Source organism: Stegostoma tigrinum, chromosome 5 (genome assembly GCF_030684315.1).
Source record: "Stegostoma tigrinum isolate sSteTig4 chromosome 5, sSteTig4.hap1, whole genome shotgun sequence".
In the NCBI taxonomy this organism is placed as follows: Eukaryota; Metazoa; Chordata; class Chondrichthyes; order Orectolobiformes; family Stegostomatidae; genus Stegostoma; species Stegostoma tigrinum.
In genome coordinates this window covers 85,128,315-85,154,937 of record NC_081358.1, presented here as the reverse complement: position 1 = coordinate 85,154,937, position 26,623 = coordinate 85,128,315, and the positions used below count along the sequence as shown (strand labels likewise).

The 26,623-nt window shown below is 38.7% G+C and overlaps 1 protein-coding gene across 5 annotated transcripts in view; it reads right to left on the bottom strand.

The window, feature by feature from the left end:
* Positions 1-1,119: 1,119 nt before the first annotated feature.
* LOC125452014 (RNA-binding Raly-like protein) overlaps positions 1,120-26,623 on the bottom strand; it is a 797,454-nt gene continuing 771,950 nt past the window's right edge. For all 5 annotated transcript variants that reach the window (XM_048529893.2, XM_048529894.2, XM_048529892.2 and 2 more), the window contains one exon: positions 1,120-5,268. The gene's annotated coding sequence lies outside the window, so the exon portion shown is untranslated. The remainder of the gene's footprint in view (positions 5,269-26,623) is intronic.

Sequence of the window (26,623 nt, the reverse complement as noted above, 5' to 3'; positions counted from 1 at the left end):
TTGGAACCTATTGGTGTCATAATCAGGAAGCCAATTAATCTTTTTTTCCCAAAATATTCACCGGCACATTTACTTCTTAAAGGTACATTACACAAAAGTGTAATATATTGAATTGAGGAGAAACGTCTTTACCTGGGGAATGGTCATCTTTCACAATTCCCTGCTGCAGAAAACAGTTGCAGTCAATATATTCAACATTTTCAAGAAGGAGTTAGATGGTTTTGAGGGCTAATGGGATCAAAGGAAATACGGTGAAAGTGAGAGCAGGGCACTGAGTTGGATGATCAGCCTCTGTCATATGGAATGGTGGGTCAGGCTCAAAGGGCCGAAAGACATCCTTCTGTTCCTATCTTCAATGTTTCTATATGAATCATTGCAAAAGTATTAACTCAGTCAGATTCCCAAAAATTAAATTGGAGCTTTAATCAATGACAAATGTGTTAGTGCCAGTTTTGTGTTCTTTCTAAAGTTGAATTTTACAACCAATATTTTAAATTTAAGAACTAATCTTGTAGTGCTGCTGATATCTTGCAACTAAGATTAAACCACATGTGGAAGATTTCTTCATTGCTGAAAAGGGCGCAACACGAAGACAATGCTGTAATCTTGGAATTCATGCTACTTGGCTCTGCATTGCTTTATCTATTAAATATTAGTACAAGATGAGTAAGTGCAGCAAAAATATAATCTTAGTGATACTAACAAATGTAGATTACAGATTAATACAGTATGATGGAATCAACGTATTAAATTCATTACACACTGAATTATGTCTGTATTTGTTCTTTCTTGATGAGTCAGCCATGTGTTTGCTCTTCCTTCCTAGAGTTATTGCACTTATTTAGGACTAAAAGTTCCTCACTCTCCCACTCTTTGACACTAGTTGGAAGAATACAACCACAGCTTATAATTTAAAAATCACCCTAAGAAAGTACCATTTTCCCACTGAAATAATATGTTCATTTTCAGCAAATATTAGTGACAATGTTATAATATTTGCATTATTCTGATTTTTGTATTCTGTGGTACAGCTTGTCATTCCTGAAGATGCTGAACTGAAGCAAGCAAGCTGAGATTTGTTAAATTCTAGGCTATCAATGAAGGTGTAATACCATCATATTTGTTCATATTCTTTTATTTAATACTCTGTCCTTATCAATACAAAAGTTCAGATGTTTAAAAACTGTGGGTACAGATCAAAAGCCAATGAATTGAAGAATATCCTGAAGGGTTCCTCAATCATTAACCATAAGCCATCACTTTTGAATCACCAAAAAAAATCAAATTAGCACTAGTTTTCAATGATCATAAAATTGTCTCAATTTCTTTTAATACAACAAATGTTTCAGCTAAACAATCATATGTTTTATCCACAAACATAGTGAAATTTAAATCACAAGAAATGAAAATTTGTACAATAGTGATTATTAAACAGTGCAGGAATTTTTAAAGAAATGTTTGCAGATTTGTAGGAAAGTCAGTAGGAATACTTGCCTTCAGACTGGACCAACCATAGGAGCAAATCCACATGTTAAAGCATTTCTATTCATGCAAATGCAGCCAGGATAAACTAAAACATGGCAAGATCTTTTAATTACTTTTGTGAGTTCCATTTCTGATCTGAAGAATCTAACAGAAAGACAATGCCTATCTTAGATGTTCTTGTCTCCATAACCCACATAAAATTGTTTGCTAATTAATGAACAGTTTATAAAGAATTAATCTGTGGTTATCAGTGCTGGGTATCAGTGAGGCATTTTTTCTGCCTTTCTGTATAGTTTAGAAATTACTTCCACTGGTCTTAGTGTGTGAACACTTAAGGTGATTTTGTTAAATTTCATTGTATACTGTTTAAATGAAGGAATTAGCCTATTTATATTAAGCCAGCTAATGCCTTCCTTATAAAAAGAGAGAGAATTTGGTTTGAATGCGTTAAGCCTTTCTACAAAAACATTTTCGAAAATAACTTTTAACTCTGTCAAGAATATTTTAACAGCCTGCGCTGCTTCAACCATGATCTTAAAATTTCACATCTTTCTTCATTTACTTCTTTGAAAGCTCCAATTATTATTGATGAATTCAACAATTACTTTTATTTTCTCAAACACTGAATTTCATGAGAATTTAAGTTATTCATGAACAAGGATGATACAAAACAACAGGGGAATAGCATAAGGAATTGCAATAGAATGAATTAGTGAACAAAATATACATGCAACTCTATTTGGAGTCTGACCAGTCTTCCATATCAATCAAATCTAAAATGAGCAGTCAGCTTATGACAGGTCTAAGCTAGTTTTTTCTACAAGGGAGATGAAAATGGTTCTCATTTTCTTTTTGACAAAGCTTCCCTTACTGTATCATGGTAAATTTGAGTGGCTGAAAGTACTATTTATGTCTTTTCCTCACTGTCTTGTGTTAATCTATCATTATTATCCTGACATTTCCTAGCTTCACACTCATCATCAAAATCATGGATTATAGCTGCAAAACATAATTTGTTTAATGGATAAGTAAAAATGAAATAAGGACATATTTATGTCCTGCTCATGCCAAAGACTTGACATTTTAATTTTCCTTAGTATTATTGTGAGTTCTTAATAACTCACCTTACATTAAAATATCATTTTTTTCCCCCTCAATTTTAAAAGTTTTATAAGTTCAGGTCTTCAAGCTAATCAAGGAAAATAATAGGTGCTATAAGATATGTTGCAGGTCAAGAACAGAAAATACAAAATAAAATGCCATTTAAATGATTTTCTAAATTAGAAGATATTGCGCTATTTTATCAGAGCAGTAATCTAATTCCCTCAGGTGCTGATCAAACTGCTGTAAATTGTTAACATTTTTATTTCTGTTTCTGTACCTTCAGTTTTCACTTCCTTTTTATTTCAAATGCAGTGAAGTATATTGCTTAATGGGAAAATTCCCATATCCACTGGAACAAAATTTCTGTTCTAATTTGTTTTGCAATTTGATAGACAGTTTCATCACCAACTAAAAAAGAACACTAGCTACGTATTATTGGCTAGCAGCTAAACATTTGCCGCAGGATTTTATTGTAATCCATATACATTCACAACAGGTAACAAAAAGCATATAAAATTTGAACAAAATCTCATCTAGTGACACCCCTGTTTATCACCATATGCAATGGAAAATCCACTGCATATAAGGAAACCTGGGATGATATTCTATACAAGCTTTTATGACTAAAAGCTAATGGATATTTTTGGTTTGAACGATTTTTCCTGTTCATGAAGTTTTTCTCAAAACATACCAGAGCTAGAAATCTTATGCTTAGATTGAGAAATGCCACGTAGTGAAAGCGTAAAACACTTTATCGTACCTTGTAGTAATTTGGGGAATGTAGTTGCTGACTGATGTCTCAAAGTTTATTTTTAACAATAAGTAATTTGCTTTTCTGTCTTTTCATATACAACATCCTTGAATCTGTGAAGGTAGCAGGCAATGTCTGACATTGTTGAGACGAGAGAAGGAAAACTGATTGTTAAATGTTTGACCCTTCCTTCAGCCATAACAAGTAATCGTTGAAATCGTAAAACATTTCTTTTATTGAAATGATTTACTTCTGCCATACTATTAAGGCTACCTTCAAAAATGATTTACTTTATTAAAATAAAATGAAATAAAAGCAAAATTGAATGTTAACGTAAATAATGTTAAAACCTTCCTGTATCATATTTCTTCTGCAGTACTCAGCCTCTGCAAAAAACATGCTTATTGATGCACTTAGCAGAGATGTAAACCTATGGGAAGAATCTTCTGCAGTAGGAGAGGAAAATAAATATGACTGATGAAATAACTCCACAGAGGCTGGTGTCCTGTCACCAAGTCACCCTTTATTTACACGTGGAGATTCCTTGTCACTGATCAAGCTCCCTCAGAGCCAGCTCTCAGAGTGAACAGGATGTTTGTCACACCCATTTTTATCTGTCAGCCAGGATTTCCTGGTTGGACCAGATTAACAGCCCCAATCAGGGAACTCATATTCCATGAGGTTCACCTGGCTGACCTCGTTACAATCACTGCAACTAAAATCACAGCATAGTGAGGCTCAGTGCTGGCCAAAGAGTCAAAACTAAAATTCCTGCAATCATTCACTATTATGAACAACACTTGCTTTATAATTTCTTTATAATTTTTTTAACCTCTGTTTTGGAATTCAAAAGGATTGAGATTTTTGGGGTTAACGACAGGAAACATGTTGGGGGTGGTGTTTCCTTTTTATTGCCATGTTCCTTTCATACATAGCTATTTTCCACAATCATCCCAAAAGGGAAATCCTAAAAGGGAAGTATTGAAGTGGCTCCCTGCTACAATTCCTGCACTCCACCCTCTCCAAAACTGTCCTAGAAAATCTGGTTCAATGCCTTAAGTCAGAATTTACTTATAGGCATTCATATTAAATGTTTGGGGCAACGTAGCCCATCTGTCAGTAAGCTGATGGAGTCAGATACAATGTTGCCTGATTGTACTGTCCATGGAATTGAAGGAGAGTAATATTGTGGAAGATGTAAAACTAGCATTTTGCTCCTTCCTGAGGGTTTCCTTATCGGCAGATTACTTTAAAATTAGTCCTTAAATTCAATAATAATGTTTTATTAATAATATGGCCCCTGAATCTGCTTGCTATGTGTTGTTAATGCAAACATATACTTTTAAATTCACTGGCTCATTTAATGTAACTCACACTTCCCATTCAACGAAACAAAATGAGGTGTAATTTGTACATGATCAGTCAGATCATGCAATTGCTGTAACACATGTAAAGCCAAGACCACATTACAATTTCAAACATCACTCAAACCTAAAAACAAGGTTTGACAATTAAAACATGCTGATATCAAAATAACTTTATCCCAATACTATACGAGTATAATTTCTGTTAAGATTCCTTTATAGAGCCACATTAATTTCTCATGGGCTAGATGTAAAAGAGATACATGTGATTTTGTTACGTTTAAACTACTGAGAATACATGTTTTAAAAAATTGTTCCACAGTTATGGCCATGGAAATCCAACAAGCATACAAATTAGATAGAATTTAAATCCGATGAAAGTTTCTCCCTTGCAGGTCACAAATGTAATCTCCAACAAAAATGAAGTAGCTCCCACATAAGACAGACTATCAGTCTTAATATATTGTACATCTTTTCTTCTGTTGTTGCTCAAGGTAACACTTAATTTGAGATTCCAGCCAGTCCATTGTCATTGATCACCATGACTCCTTCAGTTTGTTTTAACTGCAAAATACAAAATGGACAAATGAGGGCATGTTTTAGTCAAGGCATCACTTACTCAATGTGAAAAAATCCCACAAATTTTAATGAAAACTATTAAAACAATCTTCACTATTTTCAAAAATAAATGTTTTGTCCAAATAGAGAAATGCAGTCAAACACTTTGATATAGATAAACCAGTAGAAGCCACAGTTAGATATTATAAATATTTTGCTTGGAATGCTTGTTCGCACATTTGACAGAAAAGCTACATCTGACTGTTCTCTTAATGGTATAAAACTGTTAGTATAGCTTTTTGCCTTCTTTTAATCAGTTTCAATCACTTTCTTAATAGCAATCATTTCCTCTTCTCAGAAGCAGATATAATGAACAAAAAGCTGAGCATTAAAGTCTTTCTCACAGTTTTTAGCCTACAGTTCATCGCAGAATAATGAGAATCTTGCTGTGGTCTGAACAATGTGGGCTATGATGAGAAATGTAGTGACTACAAGAGAACTCCAGAAAAGGCCAATAGTAACATTGGGAATCATTTTTAACTACATCCTAGGTGTTGAGGTGAGATGCTCACTAAGCAGTGGTGGTTTACTTATTAAGGGGGGTTATTTGCTTGCTAACTACAGATCTCACCTCATTAATATGTAGCTTTCTACTGTTCTGCCTGTTGTCTGCAAGTAGATGTCAAGAATTCTCAACATATTAGTTAGAGAAGGAGCCTAGCACCTTCAGCTCACTACTGGCTGCAAAGGGCCTCTGTGTTGATCACCATGCAATATTACTATCTCAGGGCATGCTCCATGGGTGCTGGCAAATGCCCCCCAGATCCATGGCCACTGGCATTTGACACATGCCAGCCTGTAAGTACTCTTATGGCACATTTCCACTTACATTGCACTTCTGGAATTTAACGTTGGTAACAATCAATGTAATGCTGGATCAAGCACACTTTCAGCTCAGGGATGCATATCCTGATCCTGAACTGGAGCAGGCTGCATGGCCAGCATACTTCCTTGCTCTTTTAGTGCTCACTCACTTTGGGCCCACCTAGTGCTCACAGCATCCCTCCCTTGAATCGTTTTGTCTTTTTAAACCTTGTCTTTGAGCCAGTTCTCCAAGCCAGGGCAAAAAAATAGTCAAGAGAAATTCAGACAGAGTAACAGCCACAAAATGTTCACTGAAGCTTTCAACTCTTTTGACACCCCAATAGCCTCTGCCTAAAGCTAAACCTAAAAGCTAAAAAAAAAGCCTGGCCTGCGAGAGCTGGCTACATTCAGGTTGCTTCCATTGGCTCAACTTTAAAAAAAACCCAAGTCGTCACAAGCTGTTTACTCTGTCGGTCTACAGTAGCCTCTGGCTCTGCCTTACAACCTCTCTTCAAAAAATAAGGACAAAATAATCTCTCAAAAGCCACAGCAATGTCACAAGAAACAGGTGCCACACATAAAATGATCAAGTGATTCAGCAAAGATTATAAGTGGTTTTCAAAAGTAGCAAATATAATGTGAGGGAATGTTTTCACACAGTGGATGCCTAGAAGTTTGATAGGAGACAGGTCAAATTGTGGCATTTAAGAAGACATTAAATGTTTATGTGAATAGGACTAACAAGATATGGAGAAAGGGTGGAAACACAGCATTGACTCATGATGCTCTTGCAGATAGCCACTGCAGACACAATGGGTTGAATGGCTTCCCTCTGCACTATGGAAATGCTGTGACTCTGCCAGTTTTATTAGTGTGTCATTAACAATCATGACACCATGACCTTAATAAGTAATTGGAGGCTCTGCATTTATCATGATGACAAGGCCAATTTACCCTAGCATGGAATGATGGTTTTCCAAAGGGCTAGTGCTCACATCAGCCATTTTCTGCTTCTGTCCCCAAATATTGTTCTGATCACATGGCATAGTACTACTGACACAGGCGTAAACACAAGTCGGACGGTAGCCAATGAGCTGTCCTTACTGCAATGTTTCTTCTAGATGTGATGCCTTAACCTCAATCCAGAGACAGTTTCATTTGAAGGACAACACCTTGGGGAACATGGGGAGAGTATTCAGTGTTTCTTCCTGTGCAAGGGAGCTTACTCATGGTTCCCATCGAAAGCAATTTGCTCTCATTCTTTCCGGGACTCTCAGCTGTTGATGTTGTATCATCAAACCCAGCCAAAAAATAAATACTATGGCAATAGTCTAGAAACTCATTGGAATAGCACAGAGGAGCAAGCCACAATATTTCACATTGCAACAGTCACCCTAATTTACTCTGCTGCCAAATGCTGCCCCATTGCCCAGGCCTGCAGAAACTCCACAGAAATTGTGGATGTGCAGCTAAATACCAATTGAGGACATGGTTAAGGATACTTATGTCCAGTTTAACTAAGTGGAGCCAATGCAGTCCCAAACACATTCCATTCACCACAATGCCATTGTGCCTTTCAAAGAAACTTGTAATATCAACTGGAAGCTCTTGAAGTCATGCCAGTCATTCAGAGAAACAGCAACCAATATTTGTGCAGCTGCTATCAACCCACTGTATAGGTGTATGTTGTTATGGGAGCATAAAACATAAAAAAGATCCACCTTATAACTGAGCTAATAGCAGAAATCCCTGGCTGAAGACAAGGTACAATACTCAATTCAATTGCTCAGGCATGAACAATATGTGGTCACCAAGTGCACTTGGGAAAATGAGCAAGGGCTGTAGCTGTGAAGTCCATGCAATGTTCACATGACCTGCTGACAAAGTGCTTTTGTAGAAGAACATCATTTTCAATTAGCATTTACAGAGATCAGCAAATGGATTACCAGACTAAATCTCCAATTTTAATATAAGATTGTACTAGTAATTGCAGAGAAAACAGGCAACTCAACAAAGTAACAAATGAAAATTTTAACCTGTTAATAATAGTGTAATTTCATCTTAGCTGAATTTAACAATATTAAAACATACCAAAGGAGGTTTAAGTTCAGTTTGAGACACACACAAATCTATGATTATCAACTCATCACTTCAAATGTACAACCATCCTTTTCATAGTAAATATCAGTTCAAATTTTCAGTGAGTTATTCAGCTCGAAGGCTAAACTTATTCCTTATCTGTATTTAGTCTAAACTTAGATGTCATGCTATTTATTTTTAATAAGCTTTAAATTCAGAGTTTCCAGAAATCTAAATGACAGTTTCTATAAACTGACCTGCAGTTTAAGTAATGGCTTCTTCCATTAGATTGTTACATTTGGCTAAGACTGCACCACACAATTATTTAATGGAAAATCTATGGGTAATAAACACAGCCCTGCCAGAATCAGCCCATAGCTGAAATCAGATTTTACACATTTATGGCCAGTCAAAAGACAAACCTGGGATAGAGGTTCCACAGATACCCACTATATTTGTTAAGAGTAACATCAGTCTAAAATACAGAGTGACAGCGTAAGTGAATAAAGTGAGAAAGTGTGGCAGAACTTGCTCCAGTCCTGAGGAATCCTCATCATCCTGAAATATTGGACTTGCACTGACAGAGGTGGGAAGCAGAAGCTTGGGTTTCCCTTCTTGCCACAGAGTTTTAATTCTGCTGTGTGTACTCATTTCGCGTTTTAGGATTGCTGATTGACAAGCTTGGCCCCATATCAGATGGAAAGCATTTTGGAACAACCCATGGCCCTGTGGTGCAGCCTTTGAGAGCGTACATTCCATTCTACCACTTCCTGATCTTCTGCTCTCAATTCTAGAGACCATTACATTTCAATTAAAAGCAAAATACAGCAGATGCTGGAAATTGGAAACATTTATCCCTATACATTTGCCTAATATATCTCTCAGCAGAACAGACCCATTTTCTCTTTTTCACACCTTCATTTCCCATGTAATGTCTCTATCTCTCCTTTATCAACATTAGCATTCCACTTCTCTGTTGCTCTGGGCACTCTCACAATCTGTTCCATTCACTCATCTTCGCCCTCTGTCAACAGCATAAAGATTATAATTTCCAATCCCTTTCAGTCTGAAGAAGAGTCATAATACCCTTAAAGCATTATTCCTGGTTCTGTCTCCACAGATGCTGCCAGACCCATTGACTTTCTCGTAGAATCCCTACAGTGTGAAGCAGGCCATTCAGTCCAATGGGTCTATACTGAATCTCCAAACAGCATTCCACCCTGATTTAACCCCCTAAACTATCCCTGTAACCCTGCATGTCCCATGGCTAATCTACCTAACCTACACAGCCCTGAACACTGTGGGCAATTTGGCATGGCCAGACCACCTAACCTGCACGTCTTTGGACTGTGGGAGGAAACTAGCACACCCAGAGGAAATCTGTACAGATATGGGGAGAATGTGCAAACTCCGCACAGACAGTTGCCCTGGATCCCTGGTGCTGTGAGGCAGCAGTCCTAACCACTGAGCCACTGTGACTCACCGTGTTGCCTAGCACTTTCTATACTTATTCCATCTGCAAGTACATTAAGAGCTATAGAACACTTAGAAACAGTCACAGAATCCCTACAGAGTTGGAACAGGCCATTCAGCCCAACAAATCCACACTGATCCTCCGAAGAGAATCCCACCCAGACCTACACCCCTTACCTATTCCTGCAATCCTGCATTTCCTGTGGCTAATGCACCTAACCTACACATCTCTGAACACTATGTGCTATTTAGCATGGCCAATCCACTGACTTTGCACATTTGTGGACTGTGGGAGAAACTGGACTACCCAGAGGAAACCCATGTAGACACGGAGAGAACGTACAAACTCCACACAGACAGTTGCCCGAGGGTGGAATCAAACCCAGCTAACCAGTGGGCTACCGTGCCGCAGGCCCCTCAAAGATCAACAAGGCCATCGATGTGTTGAACCTCAGGAAATGGGAGAGATACTGGATGTATATTTTGCAGCTGTTTTTACTGTGGAAAAGAAATGGAGGCTTGAGACTTTGGTGAAATAAATATTAACGTTTTGAAAACAGTTCACGTTACAGTACAGCATGTGGAGGTCTTAGAAAACATAAAAGTGGATAAATCTCCGGGACCTGATTAAGTGTATCCCAGGATATTGTGAGAAGTTAGGGAAGAAACTGTGGGGCCCCTAGCTGAAAAATTTATATCATCTATAGCCAAGGGTGAGGTGCTGGAGGACTGGACAGTGGCTAATGAAGCCTGGGAATTATAGACCTGTGAGCCTGACAATGGTGGTAAATAAGTTTGTTGGAAGTGACTCTGGAAGATCGGATTTAAATGCATTTGGTGGGACAGAGATTGATTACTGTACAGTTAGCATTGTTTTGTGCAAGGGAATTTCATGTCTCACAAACTTGATTGAGTTTTTAGAGGGAGTAACCAAAATGATTGATGAAGGCAGAGTGGTAGGCATTGTTTACATGGACTTTAATAAAGCCTTTGACAGAGGTCCATATGATAGACTAATTAGTATAGTTAGATCACGTGGGATCCAGGGTGACCTTGCCAAATGGATACAAAATTGGCTTTACGTTAGGAGACAGAGGGTGGTGATGGAGGATTTTTTTTGGAACACAAGCCTATGACCAGTGGTGTTCCACAGGGATCAGTATTGGATCCACTTTTGTTGTCATTTATCTAAATGATTTGGATGAGAATATAGGAGGCATAGTTAATAAGTGTGTGGATGACACCAAATTGATGGTATAGTGGACAGTGAAAAAGGTTCTCTAAGATTACAAAGAAAACTTGATCAATTGGGTCAGTGGGCGGAGGAATGGCAGATGGAGTTTAATTGGGATAAAAGTGAGGTGTTGCATTTTCATAAAACAAACAAGGAAGAGGCTTATAATGGTAGGGCCCTGATAGTATTGTTAAACAAAGAGATCTAGGGGGTTCAGGTACTTAATTCTTTGAAATTTACATCAAAGACACACAGGGCAGTTAAGGAGGTATTTAGCATGCTTGTCTTTGTTGCTCAGACCTTTGAGTATAGGAGTTGGGATGTCATACTGAGTTGTACAGAACGTTGGCGAGGCCTCTTTTGGAGTACTGTGTGTTGTTCTGGTATTGCTGCTATAGGAAGGATACTATTAAGTTGGAGAGGATTCAGAAAAGACTTACCAGGATGCTGCCAGGAACAGAGAGTTTGAGCTATGAAAATAGGCTTGGACATTTTCACTGGAGCACAGGCAATTGAGGGGTTGACCCTATAGGGGTTTTTGAAATCATGAGGGGCGTAGATATTGAGAATAGCAAGGGTCTTTTTACTCGTGTGGGTGAGTTCAAAACCAGAGGACCTATTTTTAAGGTGAGAAGAGAACATTTTAAAAAAGGAGATGAGGGGAAATTCTTTTCTACATAGAGCGTGGTTCATGTGTGGAATGAATTGCCAGAGCAAGTGGTGGATGCAGGCACAGTTACAACAATTAAAAGACATTTGGAGAAGTTCATGAATATGAAAGGTTTGGAGGGCTATGGGCCAAATGCAAGCCAGAGCGACTAGTTTATTTTAGGAACATGGTTGGCATGGATTATGCTTGGATAATCTGTATGACTATGACCTCTCTAGTTTGTAACATCCCCTTAAAACTCCTGAATTGTCACCATGCTGCTGAACTTAATCGGTTGAGAAATTGTAAATAATAAGTCACATTACAAAGATAAACAGGATCTATGGCCTAACCTCATATTGGTGTCGTTGCCATACAACCCTTAATAACTTGAACTGACAAAAGAATTTCTCAAGTGTAGATTTAATATCTCACTTGGGCAATATCTACCATAGACTAGGTTAACTATTGCTCACCACATACACAGAATCATAAAACTGTTATGGTGCAGAAAGAAGCCATTTGGCTCTCCATGTCTTTACTGGCTCTCCAAACAAGCATTGTTAACTGCTTTCTTCCCATATCCTTGCAAACTATTTGCATCCAAATAATCATTCAATGCCCTTTTGAGTGCCTGAACTGAAGCTGCCACCATTTCACTTGTGGGCACTGCATTCCACACCCTAACAACTGTCTGAGTGAAAGGTTTTTTTTAAACACATCATGCTTGTATCAGCTGCACATCACTTTAATCTATGTGCACTTGTTCCCATTCCTTTTACAAGTGAGAAGAACTTCTCTTTCTCTACTCTATCCAGTCTGCTCACAAATTTGAATGTCTCTATGAAATTTGCTGTTAGCCTTCTTCTCTCCACGGAGAACAGATCCAACTACTTCAACCTGTCACAGTACTGAAGTTTCTCACTCATGGAACCATGCTTGTTAATCTATTGCATTCTTTCTAATGCATTCACATCTTTTCTATAATCTGGCACCCAAATCTGTACATAATATAATACAAGGACAGCTGAAGTTTGACAATTGCCCTGTCGAAGTTCACAACATCACTTACTTGCTCTTGTACTCTCTGCCGCTAACAAAAGACAAGAATATTGAATGCTTTATTACTTGCTCTCTCCACTTGTCCTAACATCCTCAATGATCTGTGTAAATATACACTCAGATCATTCTGTCCTGCAGCACCTTGAGAATTACATCCCCTATTTTATATTGTCTTTCCATGTTCTTCCTACCAAGGTGCATCACATCACACTTCTCCTCACTCAAAGGTCATCTGCCACTCCACCAACTTGTCAATAACCTTTTTAAAGTACCACGTTGTTCTCCCCACAATTTACAATTCTACCAAGTTTTGTGTCAGCTGCAAATGAAGGTATGTGCTGATTTTACTCAGGAACAACAACAGCTGCAGAAATTCTTTTGGTGTTATAGTAATACCATGTTTACATTGGACAGAAGACAATGGAAATAGAGTTACAGTTGATTTTTTCTAGTATTTATTGCAGGTTAATTTTGTCTACCCTATGGTGTTGTAGTTGAAATTGCTTTGATGAAGTAACTCTGTGTACTTTTCATTTCATCCTTTCAAAGTTCAGGTAATTAGTAAAACGATCTTGTCAGTTATAATATGACTCACAAGGTGATTTACGAAAGCTATAAATGCAGTCAGTTGTAAAATAATAGCAGTAATGCGTATTCATAACTACGAAGAATGTTGTGAAATTATCATTCAACCAATTTATACATTTTAATGGGCGAAAAATTGCTGGAGTGGCAAATTTTGCAGCAAACGATGTGATTTGGAAATATTCCCTCATCCTTCAGGTCAATTAGTTTTGCTCTGTAAGTTGCTGGAATTGGTAATCACAAACTGAGGTCAGTGGGGCATCTGAGATCTTGAAATTTGAAAATAGAAGAAGAAACAGGACAAACAATGGAGAATAGTATGAATCAGGGGCAAAGAGGAAATGAAATATTGGGAGAAGGTATATACTTTATTTTTGAAATCTATTTTTTTAAAATAGCTTGGATTGATTTAAAAACCTGCAGGAATGAGACACCACAGTATCATTATTCCCTTTCTGGACTCTGCTAAATTTCATGTCAAAACAATAAATTACATCATTAATACAGTCCTTTTGACAAGAAATTGCTGCTTTACATATCAGTGCTGAACTATTGGTAGTTACAACACAAGAACAGATGCAGCAATTTTTTTTAAAGCCCTTGGGCATGTAACAGTGAGCTCCCTTTGTGTTGATGTGAATGATGGACTGGCACAAATTGTCTGCATTTATGACCATCCTAAAATGTATACAGGACAGTGTGGTTTGTTTGCTCTGCCAAATGTATGATTCTAGAACAAGCTCTGGCACAAGACATTTCTAGGCCTAATAAGGTGTGAACTCATGATCCACATCTGAAACAACTGTCCATACAGAACTTAATAGTAAGTAAGCCACAAGATGATTTTCTTGGATTCATACGGAAGTGGAAGGGTCTACCATTGGGTCTGTCCTTTTATACACAATTGGCAAGAAACATCAGTTGCCAAAAGATAAGGTCTATAAACAGACATTGGAGATAAAAGGAAAAATAAACTTTAAAATTAAAAAAAAATACACACATGGCTAAACAGGATGTCAGACAAAATAAATGGTCATCCACTGAAGGAATACTGCTCTACTTCCAAGTCTTAGAGAAAAGTGGCCATGGTTATTTCTGCTTGTGGGAAATACTTGTACACTATTAATGGATGTTTGTTTACCTTCCATAAAAGCAAAATACTGCAGATGCCAGAAATTTGAAATAAAACAGAAAAAGCTTGAGAAACTCAGAAGTTATGGCGCATTGTTTTAGGACCCATCAAGGTAAACAATGGGCCTTCAAAGTTTGTTAGGTACTTCTGGAACTTGTGTTCTTATTTCACGATTGAGGGAAACACCACGAGTTGGAGAGTCATTCAACATGGAAACAGACCTTCAGTTCAACTAGGCCACTCTGAATGTTTCAAACCAAACTAGTCTCATCTGCCTACATTTGGCTCATATCCCTCTAAACCATTCCTATTCATGTACTTGTCCAAATGACTTTTAAACATTGTAACTGTACATGCATCCACCACTTCCTCTGGCAGTCCATTCCATACATGGACTACTCTCTGTGTAAAAAATATTGAGGTTGAACAGAATGTTGGGGAGGCCTCTCATTCAGTACTGTATGCAGTTCTGGTCATCCTGCTAAACAAAGGATATGATTAAACTGGACAGGCTTCAGAAAAGATTTACCAGAACATTGCCAGGAATGGAGGGTTTGGGTTATAAAAATAGGCTAGATAGGCTGGGACTTTCTTCACTGGAACATAGGAGGTCGAGGGTGGCCTTATAGAGGTTTATAAAATCATGAGGGGCATAGATAAGGTGAATAGCAAAATCCTCTTCTTTAACGTGGGGGAATTCAAAGCTAAGAGGCATATATTTAGCATTCGAGGAAAATGATTTAAAAAGGACATGTGGGGAAATTGGTTTTACACAGACAGTGGTTCATGTGAGGAATGCTCTGCCAGAGGAACTGATGGATGTAGGGGTACGGTTACAATGTTTAAAAGACATCTGGATAATCATGAAGTGCTTCAAGAAGCTGGTCATGGCATATATGAATTTTAGTCTCCCAACATGCCTTGATCCCCTTCGCTTTGCCTAATGACATGACAGGTCCACAGAGAATGTCACATCCCCAGCCGTACCATCATCCCTGGAACATCCGGGCAACAAACAAATCTGCGTCAGATTCCAGTTCGTTGGCGACAGCTCCTCCTTCAGCACCATTATCCCTTCCAGACTGATCTCAAAAGTGCCGTGACCTTGGTTTTGGCTCCACCCTCTGCAATTGGACCTTCAGCTTTCTGACCCATAGCCCGTAATCAGTGAGGATAGGTAAATGCACCTCCTCGACAATAACACTCAACACTGGAGCTCCCCAAGGATACGTCCTTAGCCCCCTACGGTACTCCTTGTACACCCATGACTGTGTCGCCAAATTACAAACGAATGCCATCTACAGATTCACTGACAACACCAGCATAGTGAGACAGATATCTAACAATGACAAGTCAAAATACAGAAGGGAGATAGAGGGTTTGATGAAGTGATGCAATGGAAACGGTCTGTCTCTCAATGTTCGTAAAACTAAGGAACTGATCATCAACTTCAGAAAGGATGGAGAAGAACATGGCCATATCTACAACGACAGAACTGAGGTTCAGAGGTGAACAGCATCAAATTCCTTGGAATGACAATAACCAACAACCTGTACTGGATTTCCCACACGTGACAGTCAAGAAGGCACAACAATGCCTCTTCTTCCTCAGGAAGTTCAGGAAATGTGGCATGTCCATAAGAACCCTCACTAACTTCTAGAGATGCACCATTGAAAGCATACTGTCTGGGTGCATCATGGCCTGGTATGGCAACGCCTCTGCCCAGGACCAGAAGAGACTACAGAAGATGGTGTGCACAGCCCAGACTATCATGGAAGCCAACCTTCCATCAATGGGCTCCATTTACATGGCTTGCTGCTGCGGAAAGGTGGCCAACATCACCAAAGATCTACCACACCCTAGTAATGACTTCCTATAACCTCTCCCATTGGGCAGAAGATACAGAAGCCTGAACACATGCATAAGGTGGTTCAGGAACAGCCATCTTTCTGGTGATTATCAGATGGTTGAACGGACCCTAGCCTCAAATAATGTAACCTACAATGTAACCTGTACGTCTCCAAGTCTTTTTGATCTTTTGTACATCCTTTGTTTTCTGTGATCTGCCTGTACCGCTTGTAAACAAAATTTTGCACTGCATTTTGGTACACATGACCATAAATCAATCAAATCGATCCATAAGTACGAGTAGGAAAGGTTTGGAGGAAAATGGGCCAAATGCAGTCAAGTGTGCCTAGTTTAGTTTGGGAACATAGTTGGCAATGGGCTAGTTGGACTGAAGGGTCTGTTTCCATTTTGTATGACTCTATAACTTTTGTTGTATGTATTGCCTTTGCATCCAGACATTTCTCCTATAAACGCAATAGTGGCATCCTTATGTGAACTTGCCCTGTAGAAAATTGCATTATAGAGAATTCATAATAGGAAGTCTCTATACTCTACAGCAGAAAGTTTCCATTATACGAACAGCGTCCACTATTTATCTGTCGTGTTACAACTAATTTGTGTTAGCGAAACATGCATTATAGCAGAAATATCTGTAATATCAACTGTACCTCCACAATCACCAATAATCTCCTTCCTTATGTACCATTTATTGCCATTGTATTATTCCCCTTCTGATAGCACGGCAATAAAAAACACAAAAAAAAATGTACATACCTAGAGGATTGAATCACCTAGGTTTGAGCATTGGCAGTTGGGACTGACTGCTAACAGGTACAGCACGAGCAAAGAGTCAGAGCTGGGAGCAGGAATGTTGGTATCCATTAAAGGATGGCATATGTGTATTGCATCAAACTAATATCATTCTCCCAGGTCTCATCATCCATTCTAGTCATCAGTTACAGGGAAGATGACTGTGACCCCCGAGAAACCACACCTTCCCTACCATTCTGAACCAGTGTGCTGGCAGTCTGAGTTAGCAATGTTACCATTGTGGTAGAAACTGTTCGGCTGCAAAGGTAACTATGGTATTGGCAATCTGACGCAGGCTGACCATCTATTAGAGTTTTAGAGTCATGCAGTAACACAACTTGGCGACAGGCCTTTCAGTCCAAAGTGGTCCAAACTGGTCCATGCTGGTCTATGCCCACTCAACTAGTTTCAGTTGCTCGCATGGTCCATATCCCTCTAACCCTTTCCATCCAAGTACATGTCCAATTGCTTTTTAAATGTTGCTATTGTACCTGCCGAAACCATTTTCTCTGGCAGCCCATTCCATGTATACACCACTATGAAGAGGTTGCCCCTTGGGTCTTTCTTAGAACTTCCCCTCTCACCTTAAACCTATGCCCTCTCGTTTTCAATTCCCCAACCCTTGGAAAAAGATGATACGCATTCATCCTATCTATGCCTCTCGTGATTTTATTCACCTCAATAATGCCACTGCTCTTTCTCCTACATTCCAAAGAACAAACCTTACCAACCTCTCCCTATAACTCAGACCTACTAGTGCTGACAACGTATATTTTTGCACACGTTTCAGTTTAACCATGTCTTTCCTACAACAGTGACCAAAATTGTACGCAATACTCGAAGTGCAGCCTCACCAATTACGTATACAACTGTAACATGGCGACCCAACTCCTATACTCAATGCCTGTGATGCCGCTTTCAACAAATTATGTACTGTACTCCTAGGTCCTTCTGTTACACAACACTCCTCAGGACCTTACCATTCACTGTATAAGTCCTACCTTAGCGAGTTTGAGAAGATTTGTAGCTGAGGTTGAGGTACTGGATGTAAGTTTGCTCGCTGAGCTGGAAAGTTCGTTTTCAGACGTTTCATCACCATTCTAGGTAACATCAGTGAGCCTCCGGTGAAGCACTGGTGTTATGTCCCACTTTCTATTTATGTGTTTAGGTTTCCTTGGGTTGGCGCTGTCATTTCCTGCATTGGTGAGGTCATTTCCTGTTCTTTTTCTCAGAGGGTGGTAGATGGGCTCCAAATCAATGTGTTTGCTGATGGAGTTCCAGTTGGAATGCCATGCTTCTAGGAATTCTCATGCGTGTCTCTGTTTGGCTTGTCCTAGGATGGATGTGTTGTCCCAATCAAAGTGGTGTCCTTCCTCATCTGTATGTAAGGATACTAGTGATAGTGGGTCATGTCTTTTTGTGGCTAGTTGATGTTCATGTATCCTGGTGGCTAGCTTTCTGCCTGCTTGTCCAATGTAGTGTTTGTCACAGTTCTTGTTACATTGGGAGATAGCAAGAACTGCGGATGCTGGAGTCAGAGTCAACACAGTGTGAAGCTGGAGGAACACAGCAGGCCAGACAGCATCAGAAGAGCAGGAAAGTCGATGTTTTGAGTTTACACCATTCATCAGGACTGGGGAGGGAGAAGGAAGCTGGTAAATAAATGGAAGGGGGTGGGGCTGGGGGAAGGTAGGTGGGTGCAGGTCAGGGGTCGTGGAGACTGGTCAGTAGGCAAGGTGGGCCAGATAGGAGAGATAGAAGATGGACAGGTTGTGTCCGGGCAAGGCAGTGGGGATGAGAGGGAAGGTTGGATTTGAGATGAGGCCGGGAATGGGTAGAGTTTGAAATTGGTGAATTCTATATTGAGGCCATTGTGCTGTAAGTTATGCTGTTTGCACAACAGGTCAATTGCAAATGAATTCCCTCATTTTCTCTCATGACTGTTAGGAATTATTCTCGCTTTGAATCCATGCAATTTAAGCTACTCTGAGGGCATTGAAATGTGTGGTCATTTCATCCCACTGTCTCCTGAGCTGACGTCTAGAGTACCTTGAGCATTTCCCTGCCACACCCCTCTCACCACCCACCTCCCACTCCATGCATACAGGATGTCCTTCCTTCTGTCCACATCCTACACTGAGACAAGCACTGCACTGTTAAAAGATCACGGCGTGCTCTCTCACACCTTCAACCATCTGCATTCCAAATTACATTGGCCATTTTTCGCATCCATCATGCACCTCTCCTTTAAGAAGTGCAGGCTGCTTTAATGTAGCATCAACCTTGCACAATATTGGGTGCAGCCATTGCACAGTAAGAGTAGATATTTTTAATCAATCTACTCAAACTCATTACTACATACCTTGGAGCAGTTGGGACTTTGATTCAGGTCTTCTGGCTTAGAGATAGGGTCACTACCACTGCACAAGAGCCCTAGCAGGAAGGGTATTGTTGGTTGAACAAGCAGTAAATTAAAATTCAGCGCTCAATGTATTGGCTGCATCTGTATAAACAGGCACATGCTAAACATGTATTTTATACTTATTTTACAGGGTTCTCAAATTTAACTCTCCTTCTGTATGTGAGAAATAGCACAATATTTATTTTTTGATAACAACTTGTGAGGCTATTTTCCTCTTCATTGTCTCAAAAAGCACAAGCACACTAATATTAAATATAAATGGCAATGATGGAACTGTGCCCAGGGATATTAATTCAATGGAGTGCAATGATGATTTGTGTCAATGAATGGCAGATGAATTTAGTGACTAATGGTGCACAGAAATGCATAGCATATGTGTATTTCATAGTGGGATAACTTAAATCACAAGTCAGGCATTGAAACTCAGTGTGAAATCTTATATTGGAAATCTTTAAGGCCATTACTGCTGTTACTGTGATTCTCATAGCATGTAATAGCAGTTAATTGCCTTCTCCATCAGATCTTTCACAGACAAATTTTGTATAATCATGTTTCTGAGAATTATTCATGGGATGCAGTTTTAAATTATAGCTTGACAAAATTAAACAAGGGTTGCCTCAAAATGGAATTACACATAAGGAAAGTTAAAGCGTAGAACACACTGGTCCATTCTCACTAATGAGCGGATTTCTGGCATTTTGGATGGGGCCTACAACTGATGGTGTAGATGCCCACAGGATATAGGAACTTTATATGGCAATGGAAATTGCGGACTCTTCATGTCACAGGAACTGCAGTTTAATTTTCAGATGGTGTTCCATGTTTCAAATGGGATTCTTATGAGTCTCAGACAAATTCCATCAAATTATCCTCACTGTGCCTGCTTTGAACATCATGGAAGCAATCCTATGAAAATAAACTCAATTGTTTGCGAAACATTTTGTTGGTGGTGGTGGTGGTTGAGGTTATTTGGGAATATGAATGAGGTGAGGAAAAATCTAGTTCGTACTCGGGTGGAGGTGAGAATGGTACAAAGGAATTAGGACTGAGCCCCAGTCAATAAAGGCAAAATGTGAGGGAGATGTCCCATCTTTCTAATCTGTGGTCCAAGCTGTAATCCACTTACTAATAGACTCCCATCAACCTCAGAGCTGCAGTGAGACATGACACGAAGTTCCCCTTAAGTAGTTATTAACTGATGTTTTAAAATATATTACTTATACATTAAGATGAACAGGTTAGACTAAATTTAAATCAGCAATCCTGCTTTGTGCTTTGCTCTGTTTCCATTATGGTCAATCATATTATATAGATTCATGGATATAGATTTAGATTTAATTTGTTTTGAAATTTGGGACTGCATATCAGCTCTAATTTTTACTGAAAAATGAGGAAATAAATCTTTTAATTGCATAGATTTTCTTTATTCATATGTAAGTGTTAGCTGTTAGGTAGAAATTGACTTAATCTACCTATGAATGGACATAGACACTTGTCATAAAACAAATAACTGCTGATGTTGGAAATATGAAAGAGAAGCAGAAATTGCTGGAGAAATTTAGCAGGTCTGGCAGCATCTGTGGGAAGAATGCAGATTTAACATTTCAAGTCCCATGACTCTTCATCAGAACTGTGTTACAATAGTTATTTGTAATAAATATTTGTTGGATTCTTCACTACTACTATATCCATGCCCAGTTTGTGCTAAGGGAGATGCCATAAGCATTGCCACATTCAGTAAAATACCTGCTGGGAGCAAACTCAAACCATGAGTAGCAAAGGTTGACATCTAGATAAAAGACTCTTGGGCCAACTAGACAACAGCTTTGGATAACAGAGAACTGAGACAAGCAGCAGCATCAGTTTCTATAAGTAATGAAAACATTTTAGCTCCGTAGCTTCTTCGCTAGCAAGAAGACAGTATTAATTTCTTTTGATTAGAGTATACGCTCTTTCAGGATAAAATACACTTCTAACATGGCCTCAGTTAAAAGATAAAACAAACCAGCAGACCATTTGTAAGCAGGAAGCCTAGCATGCTTTGTTCCCGAAATTGATAGCAAAGTAACAATCAGTCGTAACAATTGCAGAGTCTGGGTCTTAAAGAAGCACTTTTAAATGTCCACTACACAAGTCAACTTAAGGGTGCAGTGCAATATTTGTGGTGCTGATAATGGATAGCAAAAGCCTCACTGTGGAATGGGCATTTATTAAAACCTTTACTAAACTGCAACTGTTCAAAAAATGTATGCAGTTCTATTTTATAAAACAAGAAATAGATCACTGATAATACTGAGGAATAGATAACAGATAATACTGAGGAAATAGCATTAAGTATCTTACATGCCACTGGCCAGGAGGGACTTTACACAAGTAGCACATCTAGCCTTCCTAGCAATGATCTGAAAGATCCAGAAAATGTCTGGAATGTATTTGAAGGCCAATTCAAGGTAGGATTTAATTTCAGCATTAACAGACTTGAGCTCATTTCATATAAACAACAACTTCAAGACTCTATGGACCAGTTTGCTGGAGGATGCTGGAGCAAAGGGCACAAGTGTGACTTTTCAAAGGTAATCTTCCAATGAGACTCACTGAGTTTGTTGTTGCCTCCACACTAAGTAAAGCCTTTAATAAAGATTTATTGCAGAAAAACAAAGGCATTGGTTGAGACCAGACATAGCAGCAGGACAACCACAATTACGTACTTTACAAGCAGCCAACATTATTGCTATGATCAGCGAAGCGCACCAAACTGTAAAGGCCTAAAATAGATTTTCTAGATACCGATGAAGCATGTGAAACCAAGGGATATTAGACATGCATGTCTAGGAAATCTGACTCTAAAGGCCATGACAGAATCCAGAACACAAATAGGTGATTAAAAAGATGGTACAACAACACAACATTGACTGCAAAAGAAGTGTTACAAAGGTGCACATGTGCATACACTTTGATGAGTTTCAGAGACTTCCATGCAAAAGGCAAATTTTACAAGATGACCAAGCTTTCTGCACTGCTAACCTCACTCACTGTATTGATGATATAAGGCAACCAGAAGCTTTTACAAGCAACAGTATATGTCCTGAAAGGCAGAACAAAACACTAAAACCAAAATCAATACAGGAGCCACTCACAATGTATTACCACTGCACATTCTGATAATCAGGTATCTCAGCAAGTTATGCTCCATAGTAGAGCCTGCAAGAGTTCAATGTACAATAAATCAGAAACTCTGTACATTGGCAGAATTGCATCAGCCTGGCTACCTGAAATCTACCCAGTGGCAGGACTGCCAGTATACAAAGATTTCTGTCACAATTGACAAAATTAAAACCACCCACTCTGATGGAACTGACCAATTGTAATTCAACTGAATCACTTTACCAAAGATGGAAATCTGTAGAATGATTGGACATGATTGGCAATTTTAAGGTTGATGTAGAATAGCATCTTATGGATGATGCATCTCTACTTATTGAACCTCTGAAGAAGCGCAGTATGAACAATCAGGAGCAGTTAAAATTGAAAGTGAACATGATGGAGCAAAATGGTTCACGGCTGCACAGATTGATATCAACCCCATTGCATCGTGCGCAGATATTGAAAATTCTCTCTCAGGATAGTTGAGTGCTTGTTTTACAAAACAGAACTGCACACATTGCGTTTTAAAGGAAGATGGCACCATAAATGTATGCCTACATTCTAAATTTTCCAGAGCAAGATGGTTTTTCCAAATGAGATATGAATCATGGCTACAGGTCCAGCCATTTTGGAAAAAAATGCCAGGAGCTGACAAAATTTAGGATGTTGCTATGTCAGTAATGTTTCAGACAGTTAATATTTTTATTGACAGGTATCCAAGACATATTCCAACTATAGAGGAATAGGATTGTTGCAAATGTACTTGACTGGATTCGCATAGCTGGTGGCATTGTGGTTATGAGTAAGACCAAGGCAGTGCATTACTATAACTGTCATCTACTGATGATGGCAGCACATCAGCAATGTCAAACAGCATGAAATGACCGGTCAGTGTATAAAGTCCAACCTGATCCAGGGAAGATTTGGAGGGTAAAACAAATACTAACCTCACAGGTTAAAGAGGATTTGCCTCAGATTTTTTATTTTGCTCTTGCCATGTAGTTCCAGGTTATTTACATTGAGATATTTGTTTAATGATGTACAGGGAGTCCCTGATTTATGAATCTCTGACTTACAAGTGCTCCTACTTACAAACATATTCCCATACGGAGTACAATTTTGAAGAGTCAATATAAAAACATTTCCTGTATTTATGAACAGCTGCATTATGTTGTCCTCCATTGGGTCCTGGCTTGTGTACAAATTGACTTGCGAATGGGATTTAAGAACAGAATGTGTTCAGACTTGGGTCTGCCTGTACTTAATTGGCTAAAAATGTCACCACTTAAACATATCATAAACCATTAGAAATGATCTGCAGCAAACTGTTAACAAGTGTATTGACATGTACTGTTAAACTTTGCAGTATCTACTTGTCACAGTCCAAGGATACCACTTTGAAATGAGGTACAAACCAGTTATCAGGAATGTTATGTCTGACACACTGAGCAGACTACCCAATTTACACAAAGATGAACAACTGTGAGATTTGCAAATGGTCATGATCCTTGGTTAGCCTGACAGTATTGAAGAACTACCTGAGAAGATCTGTTCACTTTGGCCATGCAAAAACAAACGTTTTGTCCTAGCTAGGGATGATTGAAGACATTCAATGGTTGTGAATGTCTCTGGGGCATGCCAAAGGTATTCAATCCCAGCAGTGAAGAGAGCCTCCACATCCATACATTATTCCAAATGTTCCTTGAACTATAGTAGCTACAGTTCCATACACAGTGCATGGGGTGAGTACGTCCATGTGATAGATTACTTCTCAAAGCTTCCCAAAGTTCAATGACAACAACACAACTGCTGATAGAATCTTACAACTTTCGGTATATTCAGTATGTCTGATAAAGGATCACACGGACAAACCATTTCCAACCATTTGTACCAGGTGAGTGAGTGACCCATATTACATAACCACCTCACTATCCATGCTTAAATGGTGGAGCAGGACATACGTCAAAATAGTATTTATTAAATGTCAAGCAGCAAAGCACGATTTTTGCATTGCACTTCAGCATTTTTATGCAATACACCAACTGAGAAGAGATTACATCCCTAGCTCAGACAGTTACAGCAAATAACCTTACCAGCAGCCAACTATTGAACCATTCTGAAAATAGGACGTTCTTCTTCAAAGATAGTGGCGAATGATGCAAAACCGAGAACAGAGCTGCCAACACTGCACACTAAGCAGAGAATGCAAATTAGAAACTTAAAAATAAAAACCTGGCTACCAGCAAATGTTTCTAAAATATGCAAAACGCCTTGATCATAAGAAGTAATGACTGATCATGGTGCTACACTATGAAGGAACAAAAGCAAACTCAGTCCAATGTACGACACACCAAACATGTACGAAGACAGTGAGGAAAAACATTAAAGATAACTGCGTGTTGATGTTGAATGATAACAACCAGCAACAAAACAGCAAGTTGTCAAACAAATGCAGCAGACAACAACCCATACCTCTCATATGGTGAGGATGATTTGTCAAAGTACGATAATGAAGTTTGAAATGGTGGGTAAACTCTGTGTTACCTGTTGGCATGTTTGTCAATTTAACAATTATAAATATGCAATCATATATTTGGGATGACATTTGGTAAAAGTGGGATATTGTGTATTGTCTCATCGTCAGTATATCAGTATACATTATAGAGACATGCTCATGATATCATTGCTGCAACATAGCATGTGAGTTGAGGGTATAAAGATGTCATCTGTTACCAGGATCACTTGAAGCATGACACTACTGGAAATATATTCTTCTGTGTTATTCAACAGTTTACTGTTAGTCCTGATGCTTACATGCCTGCATATATAATTTTTATACGTATTGCTGTAATAAATGTTGGATTTTTCATGCCCAATTTGATATGTATGGAAATAATGTAACCATTGCCAACCTGATGAAAGTAAACCACCGTTCCCCCTCAAAGCTTCTATGTTGAAAACCCTTTTGCTCAAAAAGCTAACATTGTTGTCAAATCTTGTTGCATTGAATCTGATAGTTTATTTTTAGGAATTGGGCAGTCTCTGTAAGATTGAATGTATTTGTTCACTCTGAGGTCAGTAAGATTGTGGAATTCACTACTACATGGGAGAGGCTGAGGGGAGCAGCATAAATGTATTTGGGAGAAATTGATCAGCACGAAGAAATAAGGAATAGAAGGATGGGCTTATCATGTGAAACATTAACACTGGCACAAACCAACTGGGCAGAATGCCCTTTATCTGTGGCGTATGTTCTATGTTATCTCAGTGTAACTAAAACTCTCCACAATTTACTTTCTTTGAAGTGTTCTGAATTAATGTAAATAATAGCAGAGAGCCCCTGAGCTGTTTTCCAATTTCAAATAAGTTGATAGATACGAGTGATACTGTGTGGAGAGAGGCATGCTTCAGGAATTACAGAGCACACATTCATCTCAAAGATGAGACTGACACTCTGCTTTCAGGAAATTAGATTTAATAAGTGAATCCTTTGTGACCTACGTGAGAAAAGACTTAGTATTTGAAGCTCATGTAATTTAAATTCTCCAGATGCTAGTGAAAGGTTTTCTATAATAGAGATGTCTCTCAGGATTTGTCTGTGCAACAATAACCAGAATCCAGCACTGCATTTGCTTTCTGCTTCAGACGTTTTCACGTTATGCAAATAGCTTTCTGCTCTTTTTCAAAGTTTTGCAAGTGATTGAGACTTAGCTCTGGCAGGTGGAAAATTTCAAAAATCACATGACTTTGAACTTGTGTTAGTCATGACAATAAGTTCCATTTTCATGCACTCAAATTCCAAATGACTACAATTAATCTCAAGTTTTCTTGAAGAACTTGCTGTCACTATCCTAACTTAGAATGTATCACTACCCCTTCAATATCACTGGGTCATCATTCGAGAATTCTTCTCCTAACAGCATTGTGGGTGTACCTGAACGAATAAAAATAAGTACTGTTACCAAGTATTTCAGAACAATATTACAAATGATTTTGCTTTTTATATCACATATGCTAGGAATAAATAACAATAATTTTCTATTGCCAAATTTAAAAAGA